Source organism: Syngnathus floridae, chromosome 15, assembly GCF_059516105.1.
Source record: "Syngnathus floridae isolate MCC-2025c chromosome 15, RoL_Sflo_1.0, whole genome shotgun sequence".
NCBI lineage: Eukaryota > Metazoa > Chordata > Actinopteri > Syngnathiformes > Syngnathidae > Syngnathus > Syngnathus floridae.
The window spans coordinates 1,549,773-1,572,566 of record NC_142427.1 but is presented as its reverse complement, the minus strand read 5'-3'; the positions used below and the strand labels follow the sequence as shown (position 1 = coordinate 1,572,566).

Sequence of the window (22,794 nt, the reverse complement as noted above, 5' to 3'; positions counted from 1 at the left end):
GTTCTCAGCTCGTCATTGGCGGCCTGAAGGGCGTCCGTTCGCTCCGCCTTGGCCCGCCCTGCCGGAGCTCGTTTGGACATCTCTTACTCGAGTCTCGCCCGGTCGTCAGTCAGAGATCACAACATTTGTACCTGGAGAGCACAAACGCAGCGCTGTTTTCCACTGGCTTCGAACTCAACTTCAATCGGTACCGTAACTTACAACATCATAAACATAGAACTAGCTTGACTTATTCATTGAATAAATGCATTTGGTTCTTCAAAACTGCATCACGCAACATAGCGTGACCGAGACGGCCGTTATCCACCTGCGTGAAGTTATTTGGTGAAATGAATGAGATGTTTAAGACACCATCGTTCTGTCTCTATGTAGATGAAGGGAAATAATCGATTGCTGAAGGTCCAAAGGTGTTGTGATAAACAAATAAACATATTAGTGATTAGTGACATATTTGTGATAAACATATTCGGCAGGATAATCACATATGTTAACGTGACTGCCCACACTGTATTTATTTATGGTTATTTGTTAAATCGAGTACTGTTAGACATGAAATAGGAAGTGTTTAACATAAATGGAAGACGAAAGGGGTACTCACCATTGTAGCTCCTGCTGGTCAATGATACGAGCCTCTTCTTGCAGTGGAAAACATACAGCCAACAAACACAGTGGAACCTAAAGGAATGAAATTAAACATTAACATTTAGCCTCAACCAACATTCACAGATACAACGCAACGCAAACTACACAAACGTAAATCTTTTTAAACACAATGAGTTGTACTTACCGTGTACGCTCTAGACGGTCCACTTGCAAGCAGAAAATAAAGATATTTCTGTTGATAATCGTCGTGTTTGTATCCGGTGTCTCGCTCAAGGCCATTGCGCCCACAGATTTGAATTTTGGCGAGATTTCAGCCTATTGACGTCATTTCCGCGGTGTAATACCCGCATATCTGAAACGGCAAAGTTAAGAGTAGAGTTAAATAAAGTTTTTAGTCAACGCAATAATGTACAACCGTTGACCAGTCGAAATAATCGTCGAAATTTGGCGTCTGTGGCTGGAAGCAGACGCCGAGTTCGACATTCCTCCCAAACGCCACACTCCCTCGCTTTTCAGGGCTAAAAAAAAACAGTTGTAATTACCTTGTACGCTCTAGACGGTCAAGTTGCAAGCTGAAAACAAAAACATTTGCCTTGTTAGTCATCGTGTTACTAACCGCTGTGTCTTGTTTGCCAGAACTGCCGCTTTCCTACTTCCTGTTGCAAGCCACGCCCACGGATTATAATTTTGCCGTGAGTTCCGCCTATTGACGTCATGTCCGCGTCACATGACTGCGACGTAATATTATCTAAAACTGTTTGTGCGGTATTGTGTTGTTCTGTGCGGTATTGTGTTATTCTGTGCGGCGTCGTGTTGTTCTGTGCGGCGTCGTGTTGTTCAGTGCGGCATGGTGTTGTTCAGTGCGGCATGGTGTTGTTCAATGCAGGATGGTGTTGTTCAGTGCGGCATGGTGTTGTTTAATGCGGCATGGGGTTGTTCAGTGCGGGATGGTGTTGTTCAGTGCAGGATGGTGTTGTTCAGTGCGGCATGGTGTTGTTCAGTGCGGAATGGTGTTGTTCAGTGCGGCATAATGTTGTTCAGTGCGGCATAATGTTGTTCAGTGCGGCATGGTGTTGTTCAGTGCGGCATGGTGTTGTTCAGTGCGGCATGGTGTTGTTCAATGCGGGATCGTGTTGTTCAGTGCGGGGTGGTGTTGTTCAGTGCGGGATCGTGTTGTTCAGTGCGGCATAATGTTGTTCAGTGCAGCATGGTGTTGTTCAGTGCGGCATGGTGTTGTTCAGTGCGACATAATGTTGTTTAGTGCGGCATAATGTTGTTCAGTGCGGCATAATGTTGTTCAGTGCGGCATGGTGTTGTTCAGTGCGGCATGGTGTTGTTCAGTGCGGCATGGTGTTGTTCAGTGCAGGATGGTGTTGTTCAGTGCGGCATGGTGTTGTTTAATGCGGCATGGTGTTGTTCAGTGCGGGATGGTGTTGTTCAGTGCAGGATGGTGTTGTTCAGTGCGGCATGGTGTTGTTCAGTGCGGAATGGTGTTGTTCAGTGCGGCATGGTGTTGTTCAGTGCGGCATGGTGTTGTTCAGTGCAGGATGGTGTTGTTCAATGCGGGATCGTGTTGTTCAGTGCGGCATGGTGTTGTTCAGTGCGGCATGGTGTTGTTCAGTGCGGCATGGTGTTGTTCAGTGCGGCATGGTGTTGTTCAGTGCGGCATGGTGTTGTTCAGTGCGGCATGGTGTTGTTCAGTGCGGCATAATGTTGTCCAGTGCGCCATAATGTTGTTCAGTGCGGCATGGTGTTGTTTAGTGCGGGATGGTGTTGTTCAGTGCAGGATGGTGTTGTTCAGTGCGGCATGGTGTTGTTCAATGCGGCATGGTGTTGTTCAGTGCGGGATGGTGTTGTTCAGTGCGGCATGGTGTTGTTCAGTGCGGCATAATGTTGTTCAGTGCGGCATGGTGTTGTTCAGTGCGGCATGGTGTTGTTCAGTGCGGCATGGTGTTGTTCAGTGCGGCATGGTGTTGTTCAGTGCGGAATGGTGTTGTTCAGTGCGGCATGGTGTTGTTCAGTGCGGGATGGTGTTGTTCAATGCGGGATCGTGTTGTTCAGTGCGGGGTGGTGTTGTTCAGTGCAGGATGGTGTTGTTCAGTGCAGGATGGTGTTGTTCAGTGCGGCATGGTGTTGTTCAATGCAGGATCGTGTTGTTCAGTGCAGCATAATGTTGTTCAGTGCAGCATGGTGTTGTTCAGTGCGGCATGGTGTTGTTCAATGCGGCATGGTGTTGTTCAGTGCGGGATGGTGTTGTTCAGTGCGGCATGGTGTTTTTCAGTGCGGCATAATGTTGTTCAGTGCGGCATGGTGTTGTTCAGTGCGGCATGGTGTTGTTCAGTGCGGCATGGTGTTGTTCAGTGCGGCATGGTGTTGTTCAGTGCGGAATGGTGTTGTTCAGTGCAGCATGGTGTTGTTCAGTGCGGGATGGTGTTGTTCAATGCGGGATCGTGTTGTTCAGTGCGGGGTGGTGTTGTTCAGTGCAGGATGGTGTTGTTCAGTGCAGGATGGTGTTGTTCAGTGCGGCATGGTGTTGTTCAATGCAGGATCGTGTTGTTCAGTGCAGCATAATGTTGTTCAGTGCAGCATGGTGTTGTTCAGTGCGGCATGGTGTTGTTCAATGCGGCATGGTGTTGTTCAGTGCGGGATGGTGTTGTTCAGTGCGGCATGGTGTTTTTCAGTGCGGCATAATGTTGTTCAGTGCGGCATGGTGTTGTTCAGTGCGGCATGGTGTTGTTCAGTGCGACATAATGTTGTTCAGTGCGGCATAGTGTTGTTCAGTGCGGCATGGTGTTGTTCAGTGCGGCATGGTGTTGTTCAGTGCGGCATGGTGTTGTTCAGTGCAGGATGGTGTTGTTCAGTGCAGGATGGTGTTGTTCAATGCGGCATGGTGTTGTTCAGTGCGGGATGGTGTTGTTCAGTGCAGGATGGTGTTGTTCAGTGCGGCATGGTGTTGTTCAGTGCGGAATGGTGTTGTTCAGTGCGGCATGGTGTTGTTCAGTGCGGCATGGTGTTGTTCAGTGCAGGATGGTGTTGTTCAATGCGGGATGGTGTTGTTCAGTGCGGGATGGTGTTGTTCAGTGCAGGATGGTGTTGTTCAGTGCGGCATGGTGGTGTTCAATGCGGCATGGTGTTGTTCAGTGCAGGATGGTGTTCAGTGCGGCATGGTGTTGTTCAATGCGGCATGGTGTTGTTCAATGCGGCATGGTGTTGTTCAGTGCGGCATGGTGTTGTTCAGTGCGGCATGGTGTTGTTCAGTGCAGCGTAATGTTGTTCAGTGCGGCATGGTGTTGTTCAGTGCGGAATGGTGTTGTTCAGTGCGGGATAGTGTTGTTCAGTGCGTTATAATGTTGTTCAGTGCGGCATGGTGTTGTTCAGTGCGGCATGGTGTTGTTCAGTGCAGGATGGTGTTGTTCAGTGCGGCATGGTGTTGTTCAGTGCGGCATGGTGTTGTTCATTTCGGCATAATGTTGTTCAGTGCGGCATAATGTTGTTTAGTGCGGCATGGTGTTGTTCAGTGCGGGATAGTGTTGTTCAGTGCGTTATAATGTTGTTCAGTGCGGCATGGTGTTGTTCAGTGCGGCATGGTGTTGTTCAGTGCGGCATGGTGTTGTTCAGTGCGGCATAATGTTGTTCAGTGCGGCATAATGTTGTTCAGTGCGGCATGGTGTTGTTCAGTGCGGGATGGTGTTGTTCAGTGCGGGATGGTGTTGTTCAGTGCGGCATGGTGTTCAATGCGGAATGGTGTTGTTCAGTGCAGGATGGTGTTGTTCAGTGCGGCATGGTGTTGTTCAGTGCGGCATAATGTTGTTTAGTGCGGCATGGTGTTGTTCAGTGCGGGATGGTGTTGTTCAGTGCGTTATAATGTTGTTCAGTGCGGCATGGTGTTGTTCAGTGCAGCGTAATGTTGTTCAGTGCGGCATGGTGTTGTTCAGTGCGGAATGGTGTTGTTCAGTGCGGCATGGTGTTGTTCAGTGCGGGATGGTGTTGTTCAGTGCGGCATGGTGTTGCTCAGTGCGGCATGGTGTTGTTCAGTGCGGGATGGTGTTGTTCATTGCGGCATGGTGTTGTTCAGTGCGGCATGGTGTTGTTCAGTGCGGCATAATGTTGTTCAGTGCGCCATAATGTTGTTCAGTGCGCCATAATGTTGTTCAGTGCGGCATGGTGTTGTTCAGTGCGGGATGGTGTTGTTCAGTGCAGGATGGTGTTGTTCAGTGCGGCATGGTGTTGTTCAATGCGGGATCGTGTTGTTCAGTGCGGCATGGTGTTGTTCAGTGCGGCATGGTGTTGTTCAGTGCGGCATGGTGTTGTTCAGTGCGGCATGGTGTTGTTCAGTGCGGCATAATGTTGTTCAGTGCGGCATAATGTTGTTCAGTGCGGCATAATGTTGTTCAGTGCGGCATAATGTTGTTCAGTGCGGCATAATGTTGTTCAGTGCGGGATGGTGTTGTTCATTGCGGCATGGTGTTGTTCAGTGCGGCATGGTGTTGTTCAGTGCGGCATGGTGTTGTTCAGTGCGGGATGGTGTTGTTCAGTGCGGGATGGTGTTGTTCAGTGCGGCATGGTGTTGTTCAGTGCGGCATGGTGTTGTTCATTTCGGCATAATGTTGTTCAGTGCGGCATGGTGTTGTTCAATGCGGGATCGTGTTGTTCAGTGCGGCATGGTGTTGTTCAGTGCGTTATAATGTTGTTCAGTGCGGCATGGTGTTGTTCAGTGCGGCATGGTGTTGTTCAGTGCGGCATGGTGTTGTTCAGTGCGGCATAATGTTGTTCAGTGCGGCATAATGTTGTTCAGTGCGGCATGGTGTTGTTCAGTGCGGGATGGTGTTGTTCAGTGCGGGATGGTGTTGTTCAGTGCGGCATGGTGTTCAATGCGGAATGGTGTTGTTCAGTGCAGGATGGTGTTGTTCAGTGCGGCATGGTGTTGTTCAGTGCGGCATAATGTTGTTCAGTGCGGCATGGTGTTGTTCAGTGCGGCATGGTGTTGTTCAGTGCGGCATGGTGTTGTTCAGTGCGGCATAATGTTGTTCAGTGCGGCATGGTGTTGTTCAGTGCGGCATGGTGTTGTTCAGTGCGGCATAATGTTCAGTGCGGCATAATGTTGTTCAGTGCGGCATGGTGTTGTTCAGTGCGGGATGGTGTTGTTCAGTGCAGGATGGTGTTGTTCAGTGCGGCATGGTGTTCAGTGCGGGATGGTGTCTTTCAGTGCGGCATGGTGTCGTTCAGTGCGGCATGGTGTCTTTCAGTGCGGCATGGTGTCGTTCAGTGAGGCATGGTGTTGTTCAGTGCGGGATGGTGTTGTTCAGTGTGGCATGGTGTTCAGTGCGGCATGGTGTTGTTCAGTGCGGTATCGTGTTGTTCAGTCCGGTATCGTGTTTCTCAGTGCGGTATCGTGTTGTTCAGTGCAGTATCGTTGTGTTGTTCGTATTGTGTTTAACACTTAGCCTCTAACACTTAGCCTCTAACACTTAGCCTCTAGCATCTAGAAGGTAAATAAATAGGAAGGAAGGACTCACCGGTGACGTCTTCGCCCACGTCCAAGCGTTGTACTTTGTATTTTCATCCTTCTGACAGTGGAAAACATAGCCAACAAACACCGTGGAACCTAAACGAATGAAAGAAAACTATCATTTGGCCACAACCAACATTCACAGATACAACACAATGTGACGTGCGGGGTTGAGGTTACAGGTTGAGTGAAGGGCCCTCGTTTTAAACTACTTTTTTGAAAAGGATTGGGAACAAGTAAGACGTATTTAATTTATTTAATGGGAAGTAGTAAGAGCTATTGAATTTAATCTATGTATTATATTCTATTGTATTGTATTCTGTTGTATTCTTTTGGATTGTATTCACACTAACCCCACTAAAACTTCAGCCCACAAAAACTCGCCTCTGGCGCCTAGCCTCTGGCACTTAGCCTCTAACACTTGGCCTTTAACACTTAGCCTTTAACACTTAGCCTTTAACACTTAGCCTAGAAGGTGAATAAATAGGGTTAAAGGTTGAGTGAAGGGACCTCGTTTTAAACTACTTTTTTGAAAAGGAGTGGGAACAAGTAAGACGTATTTAATTTATTTAATGGGAAGAAGTAAGACTTATTAAATTTATTTAATCTACTTTTCTTCCCAGGCAAAATTTGATGTGCTGCAATTCCAAATTTCCAAAGTGAATGAAGGAATGAAGTCCTTTAAATTATGATTTTGTATAAATACTAGGCATTAACACAAAATCGACGGCACAAAATGGGCAGACTTTACTTGTTTGAAAAGGACTGGTTACAAGACAGACTTTTTTAATTTATTTAATGGGAAGAAGACTTATTTAGTTTAATTGATCTATTTTCGTTCCCTGGCAAAATTCGATTTGCTGCAATTCCAAATTTCCAAAGTGAATGAAGGAAAGAAGTCGTTTAAATTATGATTTTGTTTAAATACTAGGCATAGACACAAAATCTACGGCACAAAATGGGCAGACTTTACTTGTTTGAAGAGGACTGGTTACAAGACAGACTTTTCTGATTTATTTAATGGGAAGAAGACTTATTTAGTTTATTTAATCTATTTTTGTTCCCTGGCAAAATTGGATTTGCTGAAATTGTATTTTGCCAAATCTTGCCTTGAGACCTGATAGGAAGTATTAAACGCTTAGTTAAATCAATACAAGTTGGTAATAAGAGCGAGTAATGTTGGTTGAACCGATGAATGAAGGTTGAAAGCAATTTAAATTATGACTTTGTATAAATACTAGATATTAACAGAACATCTACTGCGCGAAATGGGCAGAGTTTACTTGTTTGAGAAGGAGTGGCTTATTCAAAACTAAGATTTATTTAATCTGTTTGTTCCCAGGCAAAATTGGATGTGATGCAATTCCAAATTTCACCACATGATGGTGCCCAATTTTGACTTCATAGGACATATTAAACACTTAGCTTGTTATTATGTTCAAGGTAATCAGATTTGTTTATTATTCTAATGGCCTCTTCAAAACTATTCTGGATTACTACTTTGGATCTATTCTACATTACTTGGCAACAACATACTCTGTAACAGATTAGGCAGTATAATCATATCTGTTAACTTGAGAGTGCCCACACTCAATCTACTTATCGTGATGTGTTAAATCAATTACTGTTAGACATTATTTGTCTGATAATCTACCAAATCTTTGAATTGAAGAATTTGTGATTTAATTAATAGCTTGTTGTTATGTTAAGGGTAATCAGACTTGTATATAATTCTAATGGCCTTCTTTTGAAAACTATTCTGAATTACAACTTTGGATCTTATATTACTTTGCAACAATCTACTCCGTGACAGATTAGGCAGTATAATCACATATGTTAACTTCAGTGCCCACACTGTATTTATTTATGGTTATTTGTTAAATCAAGTACTGTTAGACATGAAATAGGAAGTGTTTAACATAAATGTTATGGCTACTCACCATTGTAGCTCGCTCCTGGTCAATGATACGAGCCTCTTCTTGCAGTGGAAAAGTTGCAGCCAACAAACACCGTGGAACCTAAAGGAATGAAATTAAACATTAACATTTCGCCTCGACCAATTTTCACACGTACAACGCAACGCGGCTACACTTCTGCTATTACAAACGTAAATCTCCTTAAACACAATGAGTGTTACTTACCGTGTACGCTCTAGACGGTCCAGTTGCAAGCAGAAAATAAAGATATTTCTGTTGATAATCGTCGCTGCTCAGTGGCTCACGGCCATCGCGCCAACAGATTTGAATTTTGGCGGAGGTTCGGGCAATTACGTCATATCCACGGCACATGACTGCGACGTAATACCCGCTTATCTGAAACGGCAGTTAAAAGTAGAGTTACATCAAGTTTTCTTGGAACCTAAACGAATGAAAGAAAACTATCATTTGGCCACAACCAACATTCACAGATACAACACAACGTGCGGGGTTGGGGTTAAAGATTGAGTGAAGGGCCCTCGTTTTAAACTACTGTTTTGAAAAGGAGTGGGAACAAGTAAGACGTATTTAATTTATTTAATGGGAAGTAGTAAGACTTATTAAATTTATTTAATCTACTTTTCTTCCCAGGCAAAATTTGATGTGCTGCAATTCCAAATTTCCAAAGTGAATGAAGGAATGAAGTCCTTTAAATTATGATTTTGTATAAATACTAGGCATTAACACAAAATTGACGGCACAAAATGGGCAGACTTTACTTGTTTGAAAAGGACTGGTTACAAGACAGACTTTTTTAATTTATTTAATGGGAAGAAGACTTATTTAGTTTAATTGATCTATTTTTGTTCCCTGCCAAAATTCGAATTGCTGCAATTCCAAATTTCCAAAGTGAATGAAGGAAAGAAGTCGTTTAAATTATGATTTTGTTTAAATACTAGGCATAGACACAAAATCTACGGCACAAAATGGGCAGACTTTACTTGTTTGAAGAGGACTGGTTACAAGACAGACTTTTCTGATTTATTTAATGGGAAGAGGACTTATTTAGTTTATTTAATCTATTTTTGTTCCCTGGCAAAATTGGATTTGCTGAAATTGTATTTTGCCAAATCTCGATTTGAGACCTGATAGGAAGTATTAAACGCTTAGTTAAATCAATACAAGTTGGTAATAAGAGCGAGTAATGTTGGTTGAACCGATGAATGAAGGTTGAAAGCAATTTAAATTATGACTTTGTATAAATACTAGATATTAACAGAACATCTACTGCGCAAAATGGGCAGAGTTTACTTTTTTGAGAAGGAGTGGCTTATTCAAAACTAAGATTTATGTAATCTGTTTGTTCCCAGGCAAAATTGGATGTGATGCAATTCCAAATTTCACCACATGATGGTGCCCAATTTTGACTTCATAGGACATATTAAACACTTAGCTTGTTATTATGTTCAAGGTAATCAGATTTGTTTATCATTCTAATGGCCTCTTCAAAACTATTCTGGATTACTACTTTGGATCTATTCTACATTACTTGGCAACAACATACTCTGTAACAGATTAGGCAGTATAATCACATATGTTAACTTGAGAGTGCCCACACTCAATCTACTTATCGTGATGTGTTAAATCAATTACTGTTAGACATTATTTGTCTGATAATCTACCAAATCTTTGAATTGAAGAATTTGTGATTTAATTAATAGCTTGTTCAGGGTAATCAGACTTGTATATAATTCTAATGGCCTTCTTTTGAAAACTATTCTGAATTACAACTTTGGATCTTATATTACTTTGCAACAATCTACTCCGTGACAGATTAGGCAGTATAATCACATATGTTAACTTCAGTGCCCACACTGTATTTATTTATGGTTATTTGTTAAATCAAGTACTGTTAGACATGAAATAGGAAGTGTTTAACATAAATGTTATGGCTACTCACCATTGTAGCTCGCTCCTGGTCAATGATACGAGCCTCTTCTTGCAGTGGAAAACTTGCAGCCAACAAACACCGTGGAACCTAAAGGAATGAAATTAAACATTAACATTTCGCCTCGACCAATTTTCACACGTACAACGCAACGCGGCTACACTTCTGCTATTACAAACGTAAATCTCCTTAAACACAATGAGTGTTACTTACCGTGTACGCTCTAGACGGTCCAGTTGCAAGCAGAAAATAAAGATATTTCTGTTGATAATCGTCGCTGCTCAGTGGCTCACGGCCATCGCGCCAACAGATTTGAATTTTGGCGGAGGTTCGGGCAATTACGTCATATCCGCGGCATTTGACTGCGACGTAATACCCGCTTATCTGAAACGGCAGTTAAAAGTAGAGTTACATCAAGTTTTCTTGGAACCTAAACGAATGAAAGAAAACTATCATTTGGCCACAACCAACATTCACAGATACAACACAACGTGCGGGGTTGAGGTTAAAGATTGAGTGAAGGGCCCTCGTTTTAAACTACTGTTTTGAAAAGGAGTGGGAACAAGTAAGACGTATTTAATTTATTTAATGGGAAGTAGTAAGACTTATTAAATTTATTTAATCTACTTTTCTTCCCAGGCAAAATTTGATGTGCTGCAATTCCAAATTTCCAAAGTGAATGAAGGAATGAAGTCCTTTAAATTATGATTTTGTATAAATACTAGGCATTAACACAAAATCGACGGCACAAAATGGGCAGACTTTACTTGTTTGAAAAGGACTGGTTACAAGACAGACTTTTTTAATTTATTTAATGGGAAGAAGACTTATTTAGTTTAATTGATCTATTTTTGTTCCCTGGCAAAATTCGATTTGCTGCAATTCCAAATTTCCAAAGTGAATGAAGGAAAGAAGTCGTTTAAATTATGATTTTGTTTAAATACTAGGCATAGACACAAAATCTACGGCACAAAATGGGCAGACTTTACTTGTTTGAAGAGGACTGGTTACAAGACAGACTTTTCTGATTTATTTAATGGGAAGAGGACTTATTTAGTTTATTTAATCTATTTTTGTTCCCTGGCAAAATTGGATTTGCTGAAATTGTATTTTGCCAAATCTCGATTTGAGACCTGATAGGAAGTATTAAACGCTTAGTTAAATCAATACAAGTTGGTAATAAGAGCGAGTAATGTTGGTTGAACCGATGAATGAAGGTTGAAAGCAATTTAAATTATGACTTTGTATAAATACTAGATATTAACAGAACATCTACTGCGCAAAATGGGCAGAGTTTACTTGTTTGAGAAGGAGTGGCTTATTCAAAACTAAGATTTATGTAATCTGTTTGTTCCCAGGCAAAATTGGATGTGATGCAATTCCAAATTTCACCACATGATGGTGCCCAATTTTGACTTCATAGGACATATTAAACACTTAGCTTGTTATTATGTTCAAGGTAATCAGATTTGTTTATCATTCTAATGGCCTCTTCAAAACTATTCTGGATTACTACTTTGGATCTATTCTACATTACTTGGCAACAACATACTCTGTAACAGATTAGGCAGTATAATCACATATGTTAACTTGAGAGTGCCCACACTCAATCTACTTATCGTGATGTGTTAAATCAATTACTGTTAGACATTATTTGTCTGATAATCTACCAAATCTTTGAATTGAAGAATTTGTGATTTAATTAATAGCTTGTTCAGGGTAATCAGACTTGTATATAATTCTAATGGCCTTCTTTTGAAAACTATTCTGAATTACAACTTTGGATCTTATATTACTTTGCAACAATCTACTCGGTGACAGATTAGGCAGTATAATCACATATGTTAACTTCAGTGCCCACACTGTATTTATTTATGGTTATTTGTTAAATCAAGTACTGTTAGACATGAAATAGGAAGTGTTTAACATAAATGTTATGGCTACTCACCATTGTAGCTCGCTCCTGGTCAATGATATGAGCCTCTTCTTGCAGTGGAAAACTTGCAGCCAACAAACACCGTGGAACCTAAAGGAATGAAATTAAACATTAACATTTCGCCCGGACCAACATTCACACGTACAACGCAACGCGGCTACACTTCTGCTATTACAAACGTAAATCTCCTTAAACACAACGAGTGTTACTTACCGTGTACGCTCTAGGCAAAATTGGATGTGATGCAATTCCAAATCTATCTGAAACGGCAGTTAAAAGTAGAGTTACATCAAGTTTTCTTTTTTAATCAACACAATCATTTACAACCGTTGACCAGAAAGAATCGTCGAAATTCGACGTCCCCCACAAACGCCACGCTCACTCGCTTTTCAGGGCAACAAAAGTACTTCTTTTTAAAAACGATGAGTTGTACTTACCGTGTACGCTCTGGACGGTCCAGTTGCAAGCAGAAAATAAAAATATTTCTCTTGTTAGTCGTATGTTACCATCCGCTGTGTCTTTGTCAACATCGCCGCCATTTTCCTACTTCCTGCTGCGAGCCACGCCCACGGATTTAAATTTGGGCGGAAGCTCTTTCCATTGGCGTCGTTTTCGCGTATAGCAAATCCGATTGGTTGGGAAGGGGGCACGGTTATGCAGCCGAGGGGTCCTGTGATCGGTGGGATGTAAAGTAGGCGTCGACGTCACGTCCGCGTCACGTGACCACGACGTGGCAGACGTCATATAGCAATCGCTGTTTTGTTTAGTAGACTTACAGTTGTTATGCATTGACATAATGGCGCACACACCAAATAGATTTAAATAAATTAAATAATTCTTCTGCCCACTCTCTTTTAAACAAGTTAACTCTCCCCGCGGATTTGAATTCCGGCGAAAGTTACGCCCATCGACGTCACGTATGTCACGTGACCACGACGTGGCAGATGTCATATAGCAACCGCTGTTTTGTTTAGTAGATTTACAGTTGTTATGCATTGGCATAATGGTGTGCACTCAAAATAGATTTAAATAAATTAAATATTTCTTCTGCCCACTCCCTTTTAAACAAGTTAACTCTGCCCACGTCCATTGACGTCTTGTCTGCGTCACGTGACCACGACGTAGCGACGTCATATAGTAACCGCTGTTTTGATTAGTAGACTTACAGTTATTATGCGTTGACATAATGGCGCACTGGTTAGCATGGCCACCTCTTAAGCATGATGTTGCGGGTTCGACGCCTGATCAATGTTAGCATGGAGTGACCTGAAGTGCATGGCGCTGAAGATTTGAATCTTTGAAATGCGCTGAGGTCTGACATATCAGGCAGAATGGTTTGCCATCACGTTCAACAAAAAATAGAAACTTTCCCACTCTGATTAAAACGTCCTGTGTTCATCTACGTATTTTCGTTTTGCTGTGCATCTTTTCCCTGCCATTTCGAGAGCCCAATTGACACTCATAGTTTAAAGAAATGTGTTTGCCCATCCTACTTTGTGGAATTTCACCACATGCGCTTTTGACCAAAATACCAAATTGAACTCAAGTGAAGCCAACACGCACAACCCCCCCCCCCCCCCACACACACACACACACACACACACACAAATGTTGATATGAACATAAAAGAGCCGAATGCGGTTCGGGAGTTGCGGCTTGGCCAAACCTGTACTATACAACTTTATTTGTATAAAATTTTCACAACAGCTGTCACACAAACAAAGCGGGAAAAACCGAAGTTCCGCCCACGCTGGATTTATTTGCACCTTTGAAAAGACACCGTATTGCCGCAGATGTGGCAAAGAGTACTTTTGGGCATCTGAGACGGAAGGATGTCCAAAGCATCACGTCACCTGCTCTGGTAGGCATGGTGGTGGGACGTTGAGGTCAACCGCTTTGGGGTTGGCTGAATCTTTGATCGCAGGATGCCACACACTTGAAGACAGAAGCAGAAAAGCAGAACTAAATGCAAAATGTACTCACCGGTGACTCCAATTTTTTTCCCCCCTGAAGAAACAGCTGGACGGGTGGCCCCGGCTGGCCAGTGGGACTCTTGTTATTCTGACCCTTTTTAGTGCGCGTTTGGGGCAACAACCGTTTTTTGTGGCGCTCTCTTCTGGTTCAAAAGTGCCCTGCATGTGAATTTGCTTTTCCTGCCTTCTGATTGGATGAGCGCCGGTGTGACGCGGTGCCTCTGTCACCGTGGCGGGGGGTATACGTTGGCATCGGAGCGTCTGCCAACGTCTGAGACCGGCTGGCAGTGTATCGGAGGTGTCGAGTGCGGTGCCGCTGGAGCTCACTCACCAGCTGGTGTTAGGGCCACAGAATGAAGGCTAAGGAGAAGAATAGAAAGAGAAACAGAAACTTCTCCTCCAATTGTTTGATTTGTCTCTTCTGAGCTTCGATGAATTCTTTCAGCTCTTTGTTCCTCTAGGACGGACAAATGGAAAGTGGCATTCAAAAGCCAGTAAGCGTGCAAGTAAGTGCCGGGCTGGCTTTGGGCCCTTACCTGTTGCGCGCTGTGCAGCAGATCCATTCTCTCTTGGAGGATGCAAGCGTCGCGCTCCCTCAACTCGCACATCAGGGCTCGCTTCCATTGGTCCACGGCGCTCCTAAGCTCTTCTCTCTGATCCGCCGTCAGCACGTCATTCACGCCAGCGTGGCTGGCTTTTTCGCCGTCCGTGGCGGGGCAGTCCCGCTGCGGTAGCGCCTCGTACAACATGGCCTCCAGCTCCAGGATCCTCTGGGCCGCAATCCTCGTCCATCAGTGGTCCGGCGGGAGATTTGAGGGCGGCTTACCTTATGAGCCTGGTCCATGGAACACTTCCTGAAGTCCAACTCTTCATCCAGGTAGCCCTTCTGCTTGCAGAACATATCCTAGCACAGCTCAAGGTCAGAATTGTTGGGGCACATTGCCGGAGTTCCCCTTGGCTGATGTCGCGTGTCTGTCTACCTTCTCACTTTCAATGTCTAACATCTTCTGTTGAAGTGCTGACTTGGTCACTTTGATGTATTCTAACCACTGAGGAAAGGCTGCTGTCACATAAGCAGAATGCGAGAGCGTGCGTGGACGTGCGCGTTACCTTCTCGGCTAGGGTGAGAAGGGTCCTGGCGTGAATCACGACCACCTGCTCCTCGTTGGTGAGATTCTGCAAGAGCCCAAAGGCACAGCGTCAACAAGCTTCTTTCAGCGCAAAGCCTTCCAAAAGTCACATTTGAGCCGCCGAGTCTCGTGGAGTGCGAACATAAGGAGTTCGACATACACTTACGGCGTTATAGCCCAGGATGTCCAGCTTCTTCATCAGATCACTGATGACGATGTCCGGGGGAAAGGCGCAAGGAGCAATGTAAGGTGTTCTGGGACCTCGGGTTAAGGTTAGGGTTGCGAGGGACGCCTTACGTACGCTCACGCCCTCGGCCTCGCAGTAGATCTGCAAAGGGCTGAGGCCGTCTGGGAAACGGACTTGCAGAAACTTCAAGACGGGGGAGCGCCACTCCCTCTCCTGAAAGGCAGAGGCATGCATCCGTCCGTCCGTCCGTCACATCTCTGGCCTCAACACGCTTGTGCGAGTCTTCCCACCTCCAGCTCCAGGATGCGGAACTCAAGCAGTTCGTTTTGGTCTCGGATATCCTGGATGTGCTCTTTCAGACGCGCTTCTTCCGCCTCCATCCGCCTGACCTGAAAAGACAGTCAGACCTCATCTGCGGGGCTTCCCGACAGGTGTGATGCCAAGCGACTCCGCCCAGCGCCTTTCTTTCCGTCACCTTTTCGGCCAACTGCTGATTGCTCTGACGCAGCAGCTGCTTCTCCTCCACCCACTTGACATTCTAGAAGAGACAAACGCGTGGACAGCTTTGGAATGTTGTGTCATTTTCATCCACAAATTCTTTGGTTGACTGGAAAATGACATTTGCTTTTCTCCGCATTTTCCCAGCCACGTTCGGGGGGGGGGTTGGTCCAGTAATGCCAGACGGATGAGTGACTGAAGAATGTAGCTATTTTGTCTGAGAAAAAGGTGTGCTCATTGATGAGCTTACCTGTCCTTGTTGCTTCAGCGCTGACTCCAGATCTGCTACTCTGCTTTGATAGTGACCCATTTCTACCATCAGCTTTTCTCTGGTCTGAAAGGAGGAGGAGGGAGGCTCCTCCTCCTCCTTTCAGACCAGAGAACACCCGAGGCTGGGTGAGAACGGGGAGGCTGCGACCCGGCCGGGGGTTGCGGGAAGGGGCGCCACCTTGATCTCCTTCTCGGCGTCGTAGTCCCCTTTCGCTGGTCTGGGCTAGCAGAGCGTAGGCTCGTTGCAGCGCTTGATATTCTTGCGTCAGCTGGCGGTAGCGAAGCTCCGCCTCTTCATGCACACACCAATGCAACACAGCACTAGTACCAGAATCAGTCAGACCGGCGACAAAGCACCCGCGACGCAAAGACGAGTCCGATTCCAGGCTGAAGAGGAATGTTTGGTGCCAATACGCTGGCAGAAATGGCGGGCTACCTCTTCGGGTTCCGTGTCGGGGGTTCTGTCGGTGTGAAAAGACAAGGACGATCCGTCCGAGTCCACCAACACGTCTTCGTCGTAGCCGTAAAATGTTTCGATGACCTGCGGGCGCGGAAGCAAACATCTCTCTGAACAAACTGAAGCGACACCTCACGATGAATCGACGAGAGGAACGATAGCGAGAAAAAGGCCATTTCATCTTGCGCAACACCAAGCAGCCGCAAACAAACAGACTCACCTTGCAGGACCTCACGCTTTGTTCCTCCTCAGAGATTCTCGACGTCGGTATCGTAGCAGCAAATCTCTCTCCTGTCGACACAAATAATCCGCCTTTGAGATTCTTTGGATGCAAAGGGAACGAACGGCTCCGGCGCAGAAACAAACGCGACTCACAATGACATTTCTGACATGAGCTCCTGTCTCCAGAGCCTGAAAAACACGTCACCGGCGATGATTGGAGGGACGCTCGTCTTTTCCAAAAGTGACAACTACAGGGTGTGTCAGGGTTTTCCAGATTATCTTTATCGTATCATTGTGTTGCTTTGACTTTGACTGCGACCTGTAATAAATAATATTATTTATCCCTTATTTATCCCTATCGCTTATCCCTTCCTACACAAAGTCGTAAAACACCCCTTGCTATGTTTTGACTAGAGGTCAAGGGCTTCCTCTATTCAATCCACTCTTACACCCACCCTGTTTCTCTTAATTAAAATGCTCGTGCAGGAGCCGAGAGTCAGACTTCATTCGTACAACGGATGGACTCTCCACCTGCAGGTGTCCAAAAGAACTTACTTGTCTCCCGTGTGGTTCTTGCAAAATAAGTTGGAGCGAGCGCAACTCTAACAGGGTGCATTTTGCCACTAGCTGCCTACGGACAATGACGTCGCGCTCGCGGCTCATGGTTGACGGGCTGAGCAGCCGGGCAAGTCCGTCGTTTTCAGCGCACAGCGAGTGGCAAAGGCGCTGACAAAACGGGAGCTTTGAGCTGCTGAAAACGGCAAAACAAGTCTAAAGCGTGTTCAAACGCGTGCGCACAATGCTCCTGCTTGAAAGGTCGGAATTTAAGGGGCCAATTTTTTGGATGGCGGCCGCCGGCCAAGCTTTGGACGGAAAAGGTTTCCTGGCGACAGCGAGCGAGCGCGGCGCTGCCGTACGTGCACCGAGTCGCCTGCCTGAAGACCTTGGACAAGTCGTCGATGATGTGCCGCTGCTCCACAACTTGAAGGAACTCCATTTCACCGTCCTGCTGGCCGCAACCGCGGTCCAGGTCATTGAGCGAACTAGGCCTTCTCTGTGGAACACAAATGCAGTGGACTCTGTTGGCACGCCGCCGTTGTCCGCGTCGACTTACCAAGCTTGCCATCTCCTCGTTCTCCTGGGTGACAAAGCGCACTTTGTTTTCAAGGCGACACAGCACCAGCGAGAGTTCTTCATTCTTCCTGCTCAGGCGTTTGTTTTTGTACAGGAGTGGCAGAAACTGGCTTTCTGTTTCTCTCAGTCGCTTTAGCTGCAAGCATGAAGTGCGGGATGTGAAAGACGCACAACACGCGGGCCAGAACGTATCCATTCCTTTTGCATCGGTTTGAACGGAATCGTGGCTTTGGCTCCCAATAAAAGACATCTACCAGGCAACCGACTCGCCGCGCCGCTCAACTAATAAGCAAGCGCAATGGGTGCCTCGCTGGATGGCGCGCATCAAACGTAGCGCAAACCTTCAAGCGTGCCGTCAATAAATTACCAGTTCATTGCGCTCTTCAGAAAGCAGGGCGTTTCGATCCTCCAGTTTCCTGATGACTGCGCTGAGCTCAGCGATTTTCAGATGAAACCGTCGCGTGTCCCGATCCTCCTGAGACTGAAAACGCCCCGCAACACACACACACACAAGCACTCGTTCAAAGTTCAAAACTGTTTTTGTGCTACCTTCCTCCAGCAACGAACTAAGTCATGCGTACTGCAAGTGTGTGATGAGGTGGCTTACGCAATGAAGAGGATTGCTAGTAGCGGCGTTGACCCCACTTCCAGGGTAGTTTAGGCCCGCCCTTTGGGAATCCCTCAGGGCAGCGATCTGCTGCTCGGCAGCCTGAGTCTGCAGCTGAAGGCGGTGGACGTGGCCGGCCCCAGGGCTTCATCCAAAACACTAACCGCTCTGTCTTTCAGCTTGATCTCATCCGTCTGGATGTACAAACGGGGAGCGCTCAGGCAGGCGGGCAAACTCATTTGCCAGAATTGTGACAAAAACAAAGAGAGCAACCGGCCAATTTTTTTCTTGAATCGACTAGAACACCTTTGCTGTGACAAAAGCGAAGCGAGCAACCGGACATTTTCTTCTTGTGAAATAGAATAGAATGCCTTAGGTGTCATTGCACTGCAGGTATACAACGAAATTGGGAACATAGCCACGCACCGCGCATCTGATCAGTCCTACCAGTCGGCGGATCTCCCTCTCGCAGTCTCTCTTGGTTCGGCTCAGCTCCTCCCGATGCTGGTGATGAGCCGATCGGAGCTCGGCCGCTCGGGACTGCCAGGCCTGCTGGGCCGCTGCCAGGGCTTCTTCCGCGCTCCTGGTGGAGGCGACACCGCTCGGTCTCCCGACACCGCCGCGTCTCCTCCACCTCCGCCAGCAAAGCGCCCCCCCTCCTCACCTGAGCAGACATTGCGCCACACCGGGCCGTTGAGACCGCAACGGAGCGCCGCGACGCTTACTGGGGACAAGCTACACAATACGGTAGCGGCCGCATCGAAGCCCGACGTGGCGTGCGGATAGTCAGACACGGATAGAGCGGATCACCTTGTCCATGGAGCCGTCCCTCAGGCTGAGGACCAAGGCATTCAGTCGCTGGATCTCTCCATCTTTGATTTTGATCACTCTCATCAGCTCCATTTCATGCTGCCGCAGTAATGTCTCCCTGGTAATGGCTAACTCTTTCTGCTTCTCCTCATGGAGTTTGCTTTTGAGTTCCGTCATGGCGGCGGTGGCACGGTGGTGCTCCGCCCGCAGGTCCTGACTTCTCTCTCTCTCCAGACAGCTGACCTGACATGACTTAGACTTAGACAAACTTTATTGTCATCTTGTCTGCACATGGTGCATACAAAACGGAATTCCGTTGCATACGTCTTACAACAAAGTAGTGATATTGCAGTTGAATAGAAGTAACATATCCTATGAAAATATATATATATACATATATACTATATATATATATATATATATATATATATATATTAAAAATAAGTATAAAGTGCAGCAGTGATAATTATGCAATAGTGCAAGTAGGCAAAACAGTATTCAAGAGTGTGCAGAGGAATGCTAAACCATGTATTAAACTTCTATTTAAAGGGTTTATACAAGTTCAGTAAAGTTGGTAGTGCGAGATAGTGCAAGATAGAGGTCCGTAGTGTCATAAAGTACAGTTCTGTGAATGTGTGATGCAGAGTTCAGTTTAGAGCTCAACAGTTCTAGTGTTCAACAGTCTGATGACAGCAGGGAAAAAGCTGTTGCAGAACCTGGTGGACCTGCAGCGGATGCTGCAAACCTCTTCCCAGAGGGCAGCAGGGAGAACAGTCCATGGTGGGGGTGTGATGGGTCATTGATGATGTTACGGGCACGGGACATGCAGCGCTGAGATGAAATGTCCTGAATGGAGGGAAGAGGAGCCCCTATGATCCTCTCTGCTGTCCTCACCACTCTCCTCACGTTCTTCCAATCGGAGGCGGTGCAGCCTCCACACCACACAGAGAGACAGCTTGTCAGAATGCTCTCTATGGTGCTCCTGTAGAACGTCCTCATGATGGGTGGGGGCAGGTGGGCTCTCCTCATCCTCCGCAGGAAGTACAAGCGCTTCTGTGCCCTCTTGACCAGTGCCGTAGTGTTCATAGTCCAGGTGAGGTCTTCTGTGATGTGGACCCCCAGGAATTTGGTGGTGCTGACCACCTCCACAGCTGAGCTGTTGATGATCAGTGGAGCGTGGTGAGGCTGTTTTTTCCTGAAGTCGACGATGATCTCCTTCATCTTCTCCTCATTCAGGACCAGGCTGTTTTCTCTGCACCAGCCCACCAGCTGCTCCACCTCCTCTCTGTAGTCCAGGTCGTTGTTGTCTCTGATGAGCCCCACCACCGTTGTGTCGTCTGCTGACTTCACGATGTGATTGGTGGTGAACCTGAGGACGCAGTCGTGTGTCATCAGGGTGCACAGCAGGGGGCTCAGGACGCAGCCCTGAAGGGAGCCTGTGCTGAGGGTGATGACATCAGAGGTGTTCTGTCCGACCCGGACTGACTGAGGTCTGTTGGTGAGGAAGTCTAGCAGCCAGTTGCGAAGGGGGGTGTTGAAGCCCAGGTGTTCCAATTTTCCTACCAGATGCTGTGGGATGATGGTGTTAAACGCTGAGCTGAAGTCCAGGAACAGCCTCCGCACATGGGTGTTCTTCTCCTCCAGGTGAGCCAGGCTCAGGTGAAGAACGGAGGAGATGGCGTCCTGAGTGGAGCGGTTTTGCCGGTCGGCAAACTGGAACGGGTCAAATAATAGGGGGAGTCTGGAAACGATGTGACCTTTAAGCAGCCTTTCGAAGCACTTCATCATAACCGGAGTCAGTGCAACAGGCCGGTAATCATTAAATGAGGTGATTTGAGGTTTCTTCGGCACCGGAATGATGGAGGCAGTCTTAAAGCACGCCGGCACTGTGGCTTGGCCCAGCGAGGTGTTAAAAATGTCTGTGATGACCCCAGCCAGATGACTTGCACATTCCCTGAACACACGCCCAGGAATGTTGTCGGGGCCAGGGGCCTTACAGGGGTTGACTCTCCTCAGGGTCTTCAACACATCGGCGGAGTCAAGGCAGAGTACCTCCTCTTCCTGATGGGGGACAGTTTTAACTGCTGGAGTGCCGTTTAGTGCCTCGAACCTCCCAAAGAAGTTATTTAGACCATTTAGAAAGTCAGCATCAACTACACCCACCGGGGGGGGGGGAGGGTGAGTTGTAGTCTGTAATCGCCCGTATGCCTTGCCACATACTCCTGATGTTTTTGACGTCGTGGAAACGATCCTGAAATTTTCGACTGCGGTCTCGCTTCGCTATCCTGATGGCACGGTTCAAGTTGGCTCTCGCTGTCCTCAGTGTCTCCTTGTCGCCAGACTTGAAGGCAGAGTTCCGCGCTCGTAGCGTTTGACGTACCTCCTCAGTCATCCAGGGTCGTTGGTTGCCCCGGGTGATGATATTCTTAGTGGTGCTGACGTCCTCGGTGCATTTGTTGATGTAGGCTGACACAGTCATGGCACACGCATGTCTAATCTACATCGGGAAAACTGGGAGGGAGGGAGGCAGGCAGGGAGGCAGGCAGGGAGGCAGGCAGGGAGGCAGGCAGTGTCTGTCTGTTGAGGTTTTCACCTTGTTCTTCTCCTGCTGAAGTTCTAACTGGACGTCCATCAGTTTGGTTCTCAGCTCGTCATTGGCGGCCTGAAGGGCGTCCGTTCGCTCCGCCTTGGCCCGCCCTGCCGGAGCTCGTTTGGACATCTCTTACTCGAGTCTCGCCCGGTCGTCAGTCAGAGATCACAACATTTGTACCTGGAGAGCACAAACGCAGCGCTGTTTTCCACTGGCTTCGAACTCAACTTCAATCGGTACCGTAACTTACAACATCATAAACATAGAACTAGCTTGACTTATTCATTGAATAAATGCATTTGGTTCTTCAAAACTGCATCACGCAACATAGCGTGACCGAGACGGCCGTTATCCACCTGCGTGAAGTTATTTGGTGAAATGAATGAGATGTTTAAGACACCATCGTTCTGTCTCTATGTAGATGAAGGGAAATAATCGATTGCTGAAGGTCCAAAGGTGTTGTGATAAACAAATAAACATATTAGTGATTAGTGACATATTTGTGATAAACATATTAGGCAGGATAATCACATATGTTAACGTGACTGCCCACACTGTATTTATTTATGGTTATTTTTTAAATCGAGTACTGTTAGACATGAAATAGGAAGTGTTTAACATAAATGGAAGACGAAAGGGGTACTCACCATTGTAGCTCCTGCTGGTCAATGATACGAGCCTCTTCTTGCAGTGGAAAACATACAGCCAACAAACACCGTGGAACCTAAAGGAATGAAATTAAACATTAACATTTAGCCTCAACCAACATTCACAGATACAACGCAACGCAAACTACACAAACGTAAATCTTTTTAAACACAATGAGTTGTACTTACCGTGTACGCTCTAGACGGTCCACTTGCAAGCAGAAAATAAAGATATTTCTGTTGATAATCGTCGTGTTTGTATCCGGTGTCTCGCTCAAGGCCATTGCGCCCACAGATTTGAATTTTGGCGAGAGTTCAGCCTATTGACGTCATTTCCGCGGTGTAATACCCGCATAT

The 22,794-nt window shown here is 46.3% G+C and overlaps 1 long non-coding RNA gene and 1 pseudogene across 1 annotated transcript; both read right to left on the bottom strand.

The window, feature by feature from the left end:
• Positions 1–6,058: 6,058 nt before the first annotated feature.
• LOC148385866 (uncharacterized) lies at positions 6,059–8,419 on the bottom strand. The gene is made up of 3 exons (XR_015862896.1): positions 8,254–8,419; positions 8,053–8,130; positions 6,059–6,208 (listed from the first exon to the last, which is right to left on the bottom strand). It is a non-coding gene; the product is annotated as an uncharacterized LOC148385866 (long non-coding RNA).
• Positions 8,420–14,225: 5,806 nt separating this feature from the next.
• On the bottom strand, positions 14,226–22,507 carry LOC148385865 (janus kinase and microtubule-interacting protein 3-like; annotated as a pseudogene).
• Between the last annotated feature and the right edge of the window lie 287 nt (positions 22,508–22,794).